This window comes from Artibeus jamaicensis, unplaced genomic scaffold, assembly GCF_021234435.1.
Source record: "Artibeus jamaicensis isolate MK-2021 breed Jamaican fruit bat unplaced genomic scaffold, CSHL_Jam_final contig_797, whole genome shotgun sequence".
NCBI lineage: Eukaryota > Metazoa > Chordata > Mammalia > Chiroptera > Phyllostomidae > Artibeus > Artibeus jamaicensis.
The window spans coordinates 823,530-839,556 of record NW_026521977.1 but is presented as its reverse complement, the minus strand read 5'-3'; the positions used below and the strand labels follow the sequence as shown (position 1 = coordinate 839,556).

General features: G+C 43.4%; 1 protein-coding gene across 3 annotated transcripts in view; it reads left to right on the top strand.

The window, feature by feature from the left end:
* The window catches only part of DENND2B (DENN domain containing 2B), a 163,706-nt gene that overhangs the window by 20,519 nt on the left and 127,160 nt on the right, over nt 1-16,027 (top strand). The window lies entirely within an intron of this gene.

Genomic DNA, 16,027 nt, shown 5'->3' with positions numbered 1-16,027 from the left:
TTTAAAATATTAAGTCAAGAAAAGTTACAACATAAAATTAGTGGATGTGTTTCCCAATTTGGGAATTTTTAATTGATAATGCAACAGTAGGAGAAGCTCGACTGTCCAGGTTGCTTCATACTTTACTTTTTAAATCCCAGTTACTGTTGCCAGCCATTTCAGCAGGTGTGGTGATGAAAACAGTCTGTGTCATTTACTCAGAATGGGGTATTTTGGGGAATGGGGAGGAGAGGAGTAAGAACAGTTCTTAGGCTTTTGTTTCTGTGGCCAGGCCAAGAAGAAAGCAGAAGTAGCAGCGCTGGCGTCTGACTGGTGGTGGTGACAACGGCTCCAGGCCCCAAGGACCTGTCTGTGGCTGAGTCATATGTAGGTGGGGGCAAGGACTGCATAAGGACCCTTACTGCCCAGTATGGAATGCGTAGAAATTTATTTGAGAGGGATACTGTAGATGCTTTCAAAAGCTTTATCATGGCCTAGACCAGTATTTAAGAGAACCACTTCTCCAAAGGAATTATTCTTTCTGGTTCTCTAAGATAATCTAAAGGCAGAAGCACAGACAAAGGCCCATTGTTTTCTCCAGGGCAGCTGTTTATTGCATTGGTGCTGAGGAAGGGTGTGGGAGGCCCTCAGTACTGTGGCCTGGGTGCTCAGATTTGGGGGTGGTCCTGCTGCCTGGTTATTTTCTCCTGAGTCTTTTTGGTGGAAACTTGGGGCAAACTGCATTTTTCTCCAAGCAGCAAAGTCCTAGCTTTACCTTCCACTTGGTCTCAGTAGTGCCCTGGAGTTTTTGTGAATGTTCTGAGGGCCTGGGAACAGAAAAACAATAAAAAGTCTAATAAAAAGCCTAAAAGCAACTCGGGAATTTCCCAGCTCTCCTAGCATGCCTCTCTGGTGCAAGGGAACACCTACCTTCTGCGTGTTCAGGGCCATGCTGGGGGAAGTGTGTGTTGTGGCCTCTCTGGAGAAGGGCATGTTAGCTTCCATGGCCTGTTTACATTAGTTTGGTCCTTTCTGCCTTTGATTACAAATGAGGCCTTGGGTGGGGGATTTCCCTGCTTCCATGGAGGTCACTTCTTCCTTTTGTCTTTCTCAACTTTTTTACCTGGGGGAAGCACTGCCTTTTTCTTTCTTTTCTTATTTTTTTCTCTTCTTTTAAATACTTTCCTTGGCTTAACTTCTTGGCTCATAGATTTTGCCCAGTGAGTGAATTAGTTCACATTCAGGAAGCAATTCATCTGTCTCCTAAAATTCCCTTTTGCTGACTTCTGTGACCAGTAGACCTTTTCTCATTTGCTATCACTGCCTTAGTAGTTGTCAGTAGTTTCCCTAAGAAAAGGAAAAGTCTTCCAAGCCCAGAGAGAGGCGAGACTGTACTGGTGCTTGGGAAGCCAGTGTGTTCACACAGGGTTCCCTGGTTCCTTGGAATCTATGTTTTGGCTGCTCAATTAGAATGTAAACCCTTTAGGGTTAAGAGCACCAGGCTATTTTCCCCTTCACCCCAGTCTCTAGTAAGTGTGGCACAGAAGAGGAGAGGGGGGACTCTGTGGGGAGGGCGACCAACCACCTGTGGCTGAATTTGAAGGTGAGGTTGTGTCTCTTGTGTTCACAGTGTCAGCCTGCCCACCTGGAGCACAGGCGCAGCCCAGACCACCCTGAAGTTGACCTCACTGTGCTGTCTGAGGGTCTGGCTCACTGTATGTGCCATAGAAGACCCTTCTGCCCTGAGGCCTGCCTCAGACCTCTTTGTTCTTCTTGTTCATTGGAACAGTCCTGGTATCAGAGCCTCTGATCCAGTCAAGTGACCCTGTCTATCCTTTGAAGCCTTTTCTTTCTTAAGGTCATAGAAAGATCAGGTGACTTTTGCTTGGTGGTAATAACTTTTCTTCTTTCTTCATAGCTCTCATAATCTTTGGGAGGTTTCTCTCTGGGGTAATTCAGGTAGGATTTTTTGGTTTAAACCAATGGACCTAGTTCTGCTTAGTGACTTCTGTTGACCCAGCCTTCCTCCAGCTGATCAATATTGGTGCTTTCCCTCCTTTTGGAAGACCCTTGTTGGGTACCCTGAGCTCCTGTCTGGCTCTGCTAGTGATGCTCCGTGGAGGTGGTCCTCTGCCTGTAGCCCTCTGCCCTTGATCTCCCGGGTGTTCTCATTTCTCACAGATTCCTGTCTACGTTACTTGATATCTTAATATTTTTTTTTTGGCTTCTATTTGGTCAGCTCTCATGCGACAGTCTATTTGCATTTACATTTAGAGCTGGAATCCTCTTTTTAAATCTCAACAATTCAAAGAAAATCGGATTCCTTTGCTCCTAGCTTGTACTCAGTTGAAGATTCTATTCTTCCCCCTTTGTCACCCTTTTCCCTTTTGTCACCCATCTCCTGGCCTTTACAGTGGTCCTCTTCAGTGTCCCCATGTGCTATGACTACCTCACCCCCACAGACTTCCCCTCTGGCCCAGATCACAGATGAAATATTTAGTTGGTCTCTGCCAAACATTCGGGCCGTGTTGTTTTGCTTAAGAAGACATGCAGATAAACTGTTTTGATTCCTGCTCTTGGTGCTCTAGGGCAGATGTTTTTCCTGGAACCAAGGTGTTGTGGTCAGTTGGAAAGAGTGCTGGACTAGAGTTTGGAGAACTGGATTCTAGTCCTTGCTGCACTATTAATCTGTGGTGTGATCTTGAGCAAGGCACAATTCTATGTCTCAATTTCCTTTTGTCAAAAGGGACTTCATGGTAAAGAAGATAGGAATCTATGGATATGAGATGGGAACCCAGAGAGTAAGTCTGGGGATTGAGGACAAGAGTATATGGGCTGGAGGCAGAGAACCATGACCATGAGTATCATTAATGGAACCAGGAGGATACTAAGATCCAACTACAGATAAAATTTATATATATATATAGGCCCTTTGAAAAATATACAATGTGCTAACAAAATGGTAGGAATTCTCTGGCAAGGATGACTTTGGGAGATAACTGCCTCGTCTACCCCCAGGCTTGCTCTGGGTCCACACAGAGCTGTTTGCTGTCACCTTGGGATGTGGGAGGCTTGGTTTTCTGTAGGTTCAGTTCCAGAGTTCTGCCTCCCACCTTCCAGCTCCTTTATAAACCCAGGAATATTTGAAACTCAGCCAAGATCTTCACCTGGCTTTGATTTTGCATCATGGGGGAACAGTCCTTGGGAAGCTGTAGTTTCCAGAAACCTTAAATGTTTGCTAACATGTCTAGCTTCTGCATTTGTTGATCACGCCTTCTGTGCATGGCTGTGTTGCAATTCTTGTGCCCTGAAGGTAGTATGATTTGGCTCCAGCAAGGAAGGGGGGAATTCTGGGGGATTCTATCACCAGGAACTAGGACATAAAGTAGACAGAAGGACTGAGAGGTGCCCTTTTGGTGTTCATGACAGACAGTTCTTTGAAGAGGAAACTGAAGGTGGTTTAACATCTGCCCGCATACCTCATAGCCCCCACATACAGGGGTGGGCAAAGGTAGGTTTACGCTTGTTTATATGGAAAAAGGCATACAGGTTATGGTGATTACAACAGCTTTGTTAACTCAAAAGAATGTCACAGTGTCACAGTGTGACTCACAACTGTAAACCTACTCCCCTCACCCATATACATACTCTCATAGGCAGGGCTATATTTCTTCCCAATCTCTGTCCCCTGTGAAGTGATTCTGGGATTTAATAAAATATTGCCTGGTTTATACTTTTTCTTTCCAGTTAAAGATTTGCATTGGTTTCCAACAGTGCAGAATGAGCTGGACGAAGACAGTCCCCACAGTCTGTTGCTGCTCTGTAGTCTTCTGTCAGATGTAACTGGCAGAAACTTTTCTGAGAGGGTAGAGGGATACCTGTTTCTGCGGGGTTAGTGATAAAGACCTGCACTCACCACTGCCATGCCGAGCCCTGGGAGGCTCTCAGGCTGCTGAAGCTCGTTGGGGAAAGTCATGAAACTGAGCAGGATAGTTCTGGGGATAAGAGTTACATAATCGACTCTATATACTTTCAGCTGGCCTTCTTCGCTGTTTTGCAATACTTTTATTTATCTCTAAGTCCCTGCAACATAAACCACAGTGCTCATTCCATATTTTTTGTGCTCCATTATCCCGATCCCATCGTGATTCTGCATGGTGATGTAGCACTCTGGGATGGTTCCTTTCCTGTAGGTAGCCAGGTACTGTCCAGTTTGTCCAGCCCCAGGAGAACAGGCAGTGAGCATTTCCGGTAGGCTCTGTAGGCCTGTCCATTTGATTTGGTTCGATTTGGGGCTTGATAAGAATTGTAAGCTCAGGTTTGGCTACTTGGCAGTTTCCTGCATCCCATTTTGTCTTAAATTAAGTTTTCCCAGGTAGATGGCCCAATCGATAGTTGTCAGGTAATGCCTAATGTGTCCGCCCAGTCCCTACAGCTCTGGGTAACCAGAACCTGCTGGTTTCTATGTCTCTTACCAATCTTAGCTCATGTAGTCCGTCCTCAGGTAGGGGTTCTTCATCCTGTTCACATCCCTTAAACCTTCTTCTTCCATTTTCTTTCTCACCTACGTATTTTGCTTAGTTACCTCAGGAAATACCCTCTTTGTCCCCTTCCTTCTTGGATTGTGGAGTAAAAGCTAGCCCTTATAGCTGTCAGAGCTGATAAGCATGACACTAAGAATACTTAAGATAGGAACATCACATTTTTGGAAATGAAATTAGGTGGTGTGAAGAATCAGTGCTATTAGTACTGTCCTTGTGAATACCTTTTAAATCCCTAAAAATATCCACTTTTTAATTAACCTGTCCTTCCAGGACCACAGTTTTGATATATGCAAAAATTATTTAATTTTATTTTTCTGTGTTTTGTTTTATTGCTAGTATTACATGGGGTTTTATTTTTTATTATTTTATCTTATTTTTAAATTGTATTTCTTCTCATTATCATTTACCCCACATATGCCCCCATCCCCACAACCACTACACTGTTACCCACATCCATGAGTCCTTTTACCTTTTTGCTCAATTCTGCCACCCCCTAAACCACTCCTCCCACAGCTGTCAACCTGCTCTGTGTCTATGAGTCTGTCTCTATTTTGCTTGTTAGTTCAGTTTGTTCATTAGATTCCACATACGAGTAAAATCTTATAGTATTTGTCTTTCTCTGACTGGCTTATTTCACTTAGCATAATGTTCTCCAGGTCCAGTCATGCTGTCACAAAGGGTAAAATTTTCTTCTTTTTTATAGGCAAATAGTATTACATTGTGTAAATGTCCCATAGCTGCTTAAGCCACTCATCTACTGATGGACACCTGGGCTACTTCCATATCTCGGAGATTGTAAATAATGCTGCAAGGAGCGTAGGGATGCTTTTGTTCTCTTGATTAGTGTTTTGGGTTTCTTTGGATATATTCTTAGAAGTAGGATCACTGGGTCAAAGGAAGTTCTATTTTTAATTTTTTGAGGTATCTCCATACTGCTTTACACAGTGGCTGTACCAGTCTGCATTCCCACCAACAATGAAAAAGCATTCCCCATTCTCTACATCTTTGCCAACAGTTGTTGTTTGTTGATTTATCGAGGACAGCCATTCTGACAGGTGTGAGGTGATATCTTATTGTGGTTTTAATTTGCATTTTTTTGATGATTGGTGATGTTGAACACCTTGTCATATGTCTATAGGCCATCTGTATATCTTCTTTGGAGAAGTGTCTGTTTAGGCCCTTTGTCCATTTTTTAATTGGATTGTTTGTTTTTTTGGTGTTGAGTTTTGTAAGTTCTTTATAAATTTGGGATATTAACCCCTAATCAGATATATTGGCAAATACGTTCTCCTAGGCCATGAGTTGTCTTTTCATTTTGTTGATGGTTTTCTTTGCTGTGCAAAAACTATTTTATTTTTCTTGGTGTATTGTATGTGTACTTTATTTTTTCATTTTAAGTAATATTTTATTTATTATGTTGTTAACAGTTGTCCCAATTTTTCCCCCTTTGCCCCTCCAACCAGCACCCTCTACTCCCTTGGGCAGTTCAAGTCCATGAGTCATGCATGTAAGTTCTTTGACTACTCCATTTTCTATACTGCACTTTATATCCCCTTGGCTATTCTGAGACTACCAATTTGTACTTCTTAATCCCCTCACCTCTTTACCCATTTCCCCACACACCCCTCCCATCTGGTAACCATCAAAAGGTTCTCTGTATCCATAATTCAGTCTTTGTTCTCCTTGTTTGTGTAGTTTGTTTTTCAGAATCAAGGGACAAATATGTATTTTTTCCCATTTTATTGTTCACAGTTTTACTCTTCTTTTTCTTAAATAAGTCCCTTTGACATTTCATATAATAATAACTTGGTGATGATGAACTCCTTTAGTTTTTTCTTGTCTGGGAAACTGTTTATCTGCCCTTTGATTTTAAGTGATAGCCTTGCTAGATAGAACAATCTTGATTGTAGGTCCTTGCTTTTCATGACTTTGAATATTTCTTACTAATACCTTGTAGCCTGCAATGTTTCTTCTGAGAAGTCAGCTGATAGTCTTATGGTAACTCCCCTGTAGATAACTAACTTCTTTTCTCTTGCTGTTTTTAAGATTCTGTTTTTAACCTTTGGAAAAAATGAAGGCTATACAAAGTGAAATAAATAAAAATATACAGGGAACTGATAGTGAAGGGAAGGAAATCAGGACTCAGATCAATGATTTGTAACAGAAGGAAGAAATAAACATTCAACTGGAACAGAAAGAAGAAACAAGATTTCAAAAAAAAATTAGAAGAAGCTTAGGAACCTCTGGGACAACTTTAAGGAGAAGAAGAAGAACAAGAAATTGAAAATTTATTTGAAAAAAGGAATGATGGAGAACTTCCCTAATTTGGCAAAGGAAATAGACTTCTAGGAAGTCCAGGAAGCTCAGAGTCCCAAAGAAGTTGAACCCAAGGAAGTGCACACCAAGGCACATCATAATTACATTGCCCAAGATTAAAGATAAGGAGAGAATCTTAAAAGCAGCAAGAGAAAATCAGACAGTTACCTACAAAGGATTTCCCATAAGACAGTTAACTGATTTCTCAAAAGAAACCTTACAGGCAAGAAGGGGCTGGAAAGAAGTATTCCAAGTCATGAAAGGCAAGGACCTATGCAAGATTACTCTACCCAACAAAGCTATCATTAAAATGGAAGGGCAGATAAAGTGCTTCACAGATAAGGTCAAGTTAAAGGAGTTAATCATCACCAAGCCCTTATTATATGAAGTGTTAAAGGGCCTTATTTAAGAGAAAGAAGATGAGCAAAAATATGAACCGTAAAATGACAACAAACTCAAACTATCAACAACTGAACCTAAAAAGAGAACAAAAACAAAGGAAACTACTAGAACAGGAGCAGAATCACAGAAATGGAGATCACATGGAGGGGTATCAGTGGGGAAGGTAGGGGAGAATGGGGGAAAAGGTACAGGCAATAAAAGGCATAATTGGTAGATACAAAATAGATAGGGGGAGGTTAAGAACTGTATAGGAAATGGAGAAGCCAAATAACTTATATGCATGACCCATGGACTTGAACTAAAGTGGGGGAATGTGGGTGGGAGGGGGTGTGCAGGATGGAGGGGAGTGAAGGGGGGGAAATGGGACAACTATAATAGCATAATCAATAAAATATACTTAAAACATTGAAAGAAGGATTCTCTCTCTTTAACCTTTGGCATTTTAATTATGGTGTGTCTTGGTGTGGGTCTTTGTGTGTCCATCTTGTTTGAGACTCTCTGTGCTTCTTGGACTTACATGTCTGTTTCCTTCACCACATTAGGGAAGTTTTCTTCCATTGTTTTTTTTCAAATAGATTTCTAATATTTTGCTTTTTCTCTTCTCCTTCTGGCATCCCTATGATGCGATTGTTGGGACACTTGAAGTTGTCCCAGAGGCTCCTTACACTATCCTCTTTTTTTTTTTTGTATTCTTGTTTCTTCTTGTGTTCTGATTTTGTTTGTTTGTTTGTTTCCTTATGTTCCAAATCATTGATTTGATTCTTGGCTTCATCCATTCTACTGTTGATTCCCTGTAAATTGTTATTTCCATGAGTATATATTTTATTTCTGCTTGGGTCTTTTTTATGCTGTTATAATACTCACTAAATCCCTTGTGCATCCTTATAACCAATATTTTGAATTGTGCATCTGGTAAATTGCTTGTCTCCATTTTGTTTAGTTCTTTTTCTGGAGTTTTGATCTGTTCTTTCATTTGGGCCATGTTTCTTTGTCTTTTAATTTTGGCAGACTCCCTGTGTTTGTTTCTATCTATTAGGTAGAGCTTCTATGACTCCCTATCTTGGTATCATGGTCTAATATAGTAGGTGTCTTCAGTGTCCAGTGGCACAGCCTCCCCTATCATCCAAACTGGGTATTTGAGGTGTGCCCTCTGTGTGGGCTGAGTACACCCTCCTCTTGTAGTTGAGCTTTGATTGCTGTTGGCAGGTCAGCAGGAGGGATTAACCCAGGCCAGTCAGCTGCAAGGACTGGCTGTGACCACTGACCACAAATTCTGTCCTGCATGGAGGCTCAGCTTTCCAGGGGCAGGGTGCTGGTACTCCACTGTGGCCTGTAGCTGTCCACTGGGTGTGCAGGCCCTGGGGTTTTCTGGGAGGTGCAGGCCAGAGTTAGCCACCCACTGTGTTCCACCTGGGATCATCTAGCATGAACTGCAAAGTAATCTGAGATGGCTGCTGCTTGTTCTTGGCTTGGAGGTTCCCAGGTGTAGCCAAACTTTGATCCAAAGGTGGCTGCTGCTAGTTCGGGGCCTGGGGCCGATTATCCAGAGATATGGGGGCTGGGGGCTCACTGAGGCTGGTTGTTTATTTGAGAAAATTTAAGAGTTGTGAAGCCTGAGTGGAGACCAACCATTCATTTGGAAAAGACTGTTAACTTCTTGGGTGGGCCACAAGTTGGGTGGGTCAGAGCTTCAGGGATTCCCCAGGGCGGAAGAAACCCTATGAGCCAGGTTGATGGAATTTCAGATATGGTCCTCACCTGCGGGCTCTGTGGCTCTGTTGGGGAATGGTGTTGGGGACCTGCTCAGAAAAGGATCCATGGCTTCTTCCTGCCTGTTTGGGAGAATGCTATCCCCCAGCTCTCACCCTGATGCCAGACACTTCAGTTCCTTCTTGTGTGCCACTGGTGCCTCACAAGTTATTTTGGTGACAGAGCTAAGAGGAAGTTAGTCTGAGTAAGTCCGTGTGTGATCTCTTTAAGAGGCACTGCTTGGGACTCCAGTAGTTCCTTTTACCATCTCAAACTCTGCTGGTTTTTACAGACGGAAGTTATGAGGGCTTATATTCCTGGCACTGGAACCTTGGGCGGGGGTCCTGGTATGGGGCTGGGACCCCTCACTCCCAAGATATCCCTCCTGAATTTTTATCCACCATGTGGGTGTGGGACCGGCCTGTTCCGTGTCTTTGTGTCTCCTACCAGTCTGGATGGATGTATTTTGTTTAGTTCCATGGTTATCGGTCTTCCATTCAACTCAATTTTTGATGGTTCTGAGTGATGATTGTTCTGTAGTTTAGTTGTTGTTTGATGTGGTTGTGTGAGGAGGCAAGCTGTGTTTACCCACGCCTCTATCTTGACCAGAAATCTTGTGCAAAAACTTTTTAGTTTGATGTAGTCCCATATGTTTATTTTTTCTTTTGTTTCTCTTTTCTGATATATATCAGACAAAATATTGCTGCAGGCAGTGTTCACAATTTTACTGCCTGTGTTTTTGTCTAGGCTTTTTATAGTTTTGTGTCTAATACTTAGGTCTTTACTCCATTTTTTGTTGGGAGATTTGGACAACTATGTACAAAAAATGAAACTTAACCACCAACTTACACTATATACAAAAATAAAGTCAAGATGAATAAAAGACTTAAATACAAGTTGAGACACCATAAAAGTCCTAGAGAAGAACATAGGGAGGAAAATCTCAGATATCCCACACAGCAGTATTTTGACCAATATGTCCCCACAGCAATGGAGATAAAGAATAAACAAATGGGATTTCATCAAAATAAAAAGCTTCTGCACAGCTAAAGAAAACAGCAAAATGAATAGGGAACCAACTGTATGGGAAAATATATTTGCAAATGATACCTCAGACAAGGGTTTCATCTCCAAAATATATAAAGAACTTGTGCTACTCCACTCCAGGAAGACAAACAACTCAGTTAAAAAATGGGTAAAGGACCTGAACAGACACTTGTCCAAGGAGGACATACAGAGGACTCAGAGACATATGAAAGGATGCTCAGCATCACTAGCTATCAGAGAGATGAAAATTAAAACCACAATGATATCACCTCACACCTGTCAGAATGGCTGTCCTTGATAAATCAACAAACAACAAGTGTTGGTAAAGATGTAGAGAAAGGGAAATGCTTTTTCATTGTTGGTGGGAATGCAGACTGGTACAGCCACTGTGTAAAGCAGTATGGGGATACCTCAAAAAATTAAAAATAGAACTTCCTTTGACCCAGTGATCCTACTTCTAAGAATATATCCAAAGAAACCCAAAACACTAATCAAGAGAACAAAAGCATCCCTACGCTCCTTGCAGCATTATTTACAATCTCCAAGATATGGAAGTAGCCCAGGTGTCCATCAGTAGATGAGTGGCTTAAGCAGCTATGGGACATTTACACAATGTAATACTATTTGCCTGTAAAAAAGAAGAAAATTTTACCCTTTGTGACAGCATGACTGGACCTGGAGAACATTATGCTAAGTGAAATAAGCCAGTCAGAGAAAGACAAATACTATAAGATTTTACTCGTATGTGGAATCTAATGAACAAACTGAACTAACAAGCAAAATAGAGACAGACTCATAGACACAGAGCAGGTTGACAGCTGTGGGAGGAGTGGTTTAGAGGGTGGTGAGATTGAGCAAAAAGGTAAAAGGACTCATGGATGTGGGTAACAGTGTAGTGATTGTGGGGGTGGGGGATATTTGTGGGCTAAATGGTAATGGAAAAAATACAATAAAAAAGAAACAATAGAAAAAATATTTGACAGAGAAAGCAAGCACATAGAATGGGCTGAAGATAGTTTATTCACAGGAATTTTTTGTATCTTTGGTATATGTAAACAATATTTTAGCCACACTATTCAGTAATGAGCATATCTGGTCATCAGATTAACACGTCTAATATTATTTCTTTGGAAAAATATCTTCAACTTATAAAAGTGACTGAGTGGTAAATGGAAGTTTAATGAAAATACAGCCTTCACCCTCTGCCCCCCTCCTGGTGATGTTGCTAGGGAAGTGGCTGACTCTGTTCCTGTCACATGGGGAGGAGGAAGAGTGCTTCCCAGGAAGGCCTGGGTCTCGGTCAGGATAACCGGGTCCTTCTTTGTCTGAGTCTCTTAGGTACGTGGTAGCTCGAGGTGCTGGTGTGTTCCATGCCCGACTTCTTTCCCTTTCCCACCCCCTGCTGCGTGTCACTTTGGGAAAATACTTTAGCTTAAAGCCTGAAGAAGTTCTCCCACTTTGAAAATCATGATCTAATTATGACCAGACCACATTGTTTAAACACATTGTTTCATGGAGTTAATTGAATTTCCCCCTTCTATTTTCGAGTAGGAAATAATACATTCTTGTTGTGTTGCCGTATCAGTATCAGGTCTTAAGTGGAAAGCTTCTAGTTTGAAGTTGTGTACATTTCCAGTGGGGCCAATCTGCTGCCAGTTTATGAAAACTGAGGGTGTTTCTGTGCTGTGTACACTGTAGCATCTCCTTGTAGCGTGAACAATTCAGGAAGATGGAACAATTGTTTGGATAAAATTCCAAGCTCTACTAGTTCCAAGTGACGGAGAGTTTCCTGTTTGAGTGCTCCAGCTTGTCCATATGTTTTTGCCTGGGAATAGTGTGGTTCCAAAGAAGTATGGCTATACCTGATTACCTTGTTCTGTGTCTTTCTTTCTAAGGTGCCCAGAGATGATTTGAGCTTACCTCTGGTCATGTCTCTGAGAAAAGCAGCATGCATTTTGATCAAGGTTTGGGAATAAAATCTGTGGCCATAGGACAGGGTAAAACTAATAATGGTTGTTTTATGTAGCACACCTCTTACCTTTGCTTCATTGGTACCAGGCTGTAAGTAACTGAACCAACCAGCTGCAGATGCTATTGTGCAATTTTGAGGTGAGGATGGGCAAAGTCCTAGGGGCTCAGATGCAGACATGTGGCTACCAGAGAGATGACATCAGCTAGTTTACTGCTGCTGTGGAGGAACGGGAGATTCCAGGTGCTCAGCCTCCTTCCTGCCTGTGGGGGTGTCTGAAGCCGCCCTCAGTCCTACTGGCAGCCAAGGCGTTTGCTTGGGAAAAGCCTGCATCTAATTCTTGCCTCCTGCTGTCCCCACAGGGACCTGGAATTGGAAAGGGTCTTGCAACTTTGGCTGTGGGAACAAAGTGTTGAGGAATGAACAGACATGTGTGTTTCTGTGTCTGTGTGTGTAACTTGTGTTAATACTAACAACTGGCAAGGGGTTCCAAGCTGAGAATTGGATATGAGATGGAAGGGGAAGTGTTGTCTGGGTTTTGTTTTTGGAATCTGTAATGTGTTGCCCCTTTCTTGGAAGGGAAAGCAGTTTATGATTTAACTCATTTTTTACTAACATTATTTGGTCATTTTCTCTTGATACTCTTAATGTGGATACCCAGTATACAGTAGGAGGACATTTCTAATAATTTTCTTTCTATGTTCTGCTCCTTCCCCTGTGTGTATCCTAAAACAGAGTTGCACAAAGCCAGAACATGTGACATACTGGAGAAAGCGCTTCCTCAGGGAACATCTTCCTCTTTCCTCAGCCTCACGGACTCGGTTCTGGAAACTGTGGTGGGGCTTCTTGGGGAGCTAGCTCACAGTGGGAGTGGGAAAGGCTCTATGACCTCTGGAGCATGTCAGAACAGAGCTGTGAGGCGTTGGGGCCCACAGAGCCCATAGAGTCCACCTTCCTGCTGGCTTTGATTTCATCTGAGTTGTTGGGCGCCTACTCTGGCTCTACCCTCCCCCTGAAAAGATGTCGGGAAAAAATGAGGCTTCTTCATGGAAAGCCACCAGCAAAAAGCTTATATTAAGCTTATACCTTTGCTAAGAGGTCCAGACATCCCCATCCCAGGCCTGCTTTGGGTTTCTTTGGAGTCGTCAATAGTCTAGGGTTTCTTTGCTCACATTCAAATATAGCCATTTGCTTACCTGAAGCCATATGGGGCCAGCCAAGGCTTGTTTTATCCAGGTGTCTTCAGACTACCATGCTTTTCTCTTCTTTGGGGCTCTCACCTTCAAGGTTTCTGAGCCGAGTCCTTCTGAGAGCCTGGTTCCCCCACTCCTGGGCCCAGGAAGCTGTGGTGAGCTCTCGATTTCCTTCTCAGCTGGGCACTTCTGGGAAGCTGTTTGCATTCCTTTCTGCCCAGTGCTCTGCCCCCAGGGCTCTGTGGGGTGTGGTTGCTTCGGTTGCTTCCTGCCTCAGAGAAGAGAAATCTAAGGCAATTTTCCTGAGACCAGTGGAACATCTGGAGATAACCAGCAGTTTGAAGGTGGAATTGCCCTTTCCTACAGTCCTGGAACCAGGAGCTAGCTTTTCATGGAGCGTGGCATGGTATTGATTCTCCTTAAAATTTTCTCCAACTGGCTTTCCAGTCTCCTTGCTGCTCCAGAAGAGAAGGGTGAGAAGGAAGATTAGTCCTCAGTTCACTGTGGTCTTTGTTTGATGCTGGAGATGGATGCAGACAGTGCCTTTCATGAGGAAGGTGTTTAGAGGCAGGTGAGAGAATCTGCCTTCTGGTTGCTGGAAAACTGGGTGTCTTCCCAGTCTGGGTATGTTGACACTGAATGGTTATGTTGACATCCCTTGGTCCTTGAAACATGTGCCACCACCTTTAGCCAGGCTAAAACCTTCTAGAGGGCAACATCATCAGCTCTTATAAAGTACAAATGGCCCAAGAGAACATTATAAAGAATGAACATGCTGAGCAGATGAGCCCGAGAGGGAGACTTCTTCCTGTAGATACTACCCAAGTGTGTGTGGGGGTGTATGTGTGCACATGTGTGTGTGGGGGGTGGTTAGGGCTGGAAGTAAACACTTCTAATGAACAAAAAAGGGCAGTAAATCTGGAGAGGAATGGAAGAAGCTGGCCGTGGAGGGCCTGGAAGCTGGGAATTTTTGCAGAGATGTGTTTCGGAGTGGCTAGAGGCAGAAGTGGGGGGGCAGTGGGTTTGGGCATGCCTGGCTGTGCTTGCACTGCCGAGTGCCTTGGGGGCAAGGGGCCAGGGCCTGGAACGCCTTCCTCTGGGAGTGCGGCCGGTCCTGTGGCAGCCTCCCCTCCACGCACGACTCGGTGTGAGTGCGCTGGTCCGCTGGTACTGGGGATTTAAAAAAATCGTAAAGTTACTTTTTCTTCCTTATGATTTACTTAGTAGCTTTTTCCCTCTAATTTTACTAAGAATACAGATATACATATACAAAGTAAGTGCTAATCAGCTACTTATGCACTGGTAAGGTATGAGGCTGTTAAGTAGTTAAGTGGAATCAAAAGTTATATACAGATTTAAAAAACTTTTTAATTTTTAAAAATAATTTTATTTATTTATTTTTAGAGAGATTGGGAAGGGAGGGAAAAAGAGAGGGAGAGAAACATCAATGTGTGGTTGCCTCTCGAGCGCCCCCCAATGGGGACTGGCCTGCAACCCAGGCATGTGCCCTGACTGGGAATTGACCCAGTGACCCTTCTGTTGGCAGATTGGTGCTCCGTCCACTGAGCCACACCAGTCAGGACATATACACAGATTTTTGACTGCTCAGGGGCTTGGCACCCCTAACCCATGAGTTGTTCAAGGGTCAACTGTATCTGTGTGATTCTTGCCTGTTGGTTCCTACCCTAGAGTGTTCTGGGGCAGAGGCCCTGGGTGTGAGAGTGGGCTGACTGGCCAGAGTCCACACTGCCCAGTTTGCTGGCTCCCTAAGGATGAGAAGCGTCTTTGCAGCTGCCAGTCCTCACTGGTGTGGCCTGTAGAGGTGTCTGTGCCCTGCCCCTTGTGGGCTTGAGAACAGATGTGGCTTAGTGTAAAGCTAACCTACCTCAAGGGCCCAATTCTAAAATGTGTATTACAAATTACTGCTACTCTTGGCTTTTCTTCCCTCTGTGTCTTTCTTTCCTCTATCTTCTCATCACTGTCAGGGATTGTGAGCAGCCGCTGCTATCACACAGACTGATCAGGGCGTTAAGAATGGAGCTAAATAAAACTGTCTGCATGTGCTGCTCTGAGGTGCTCAGGCGCCCCCTTAGCGAAGGGGTTGATTCGGATTTGTGATAGAGAGGGCCTTTCTGCCCCAAACAACTGCCAGTGAGAGCTGGGAGGTAAAGGTGGGAAGGTACTTAAGGAGTTGTCAGGGTATTGATTTCACTGCTTTCCTTTCCCTGCTCCATCCCTGCACCCCCTACATTTCCTGTGAATGGTCAAGAGCAGGAGAGAAAACAGATCTTGCCTTTTAGCCTTTAGGTGGTCAGTAAGTACTTGCTGTATTTTTTCAGCTTAAGCAACATTGTGATTGAAATATTATATGAAGCTTTTTTTTCCTGACCGGGTGGGGGGGATTTATAATCTTTTGGGACAGACGAACTCGTTAAACAGTTAGAGAATATAGAAGATCTTAACTGTTTGATTATTAAGTGAGTATGTCTGTAGCTCAGAAATAACGTCGTATCTCAAAACTGTAGGAAAACTTTGTAGGAGGAGGCAGGATATTTTCTGGTCTTGGAAAATTAGATCAACTTGATACAAGTACAGGAGGGGTGGGAAGTGTTCTGGATGTGGAAAACAGCAGGAACAGGGAGAGAAGGTGGTGCTTCAGGGCCACTCTGCCTCCAGAGTGGTAGGTTGGGTAGAGCAGGGCTGGAAGTTTGAAGTCTGGAAGCTCTGCCTTGGTGCATAGGAGGCGGGAGTCGATGCAGTGAAAGTGGACATTGTGACAATCACTCTTGTAGAAGAAAGTAGGGTAATTTTGGAGAGGACAGACTGGC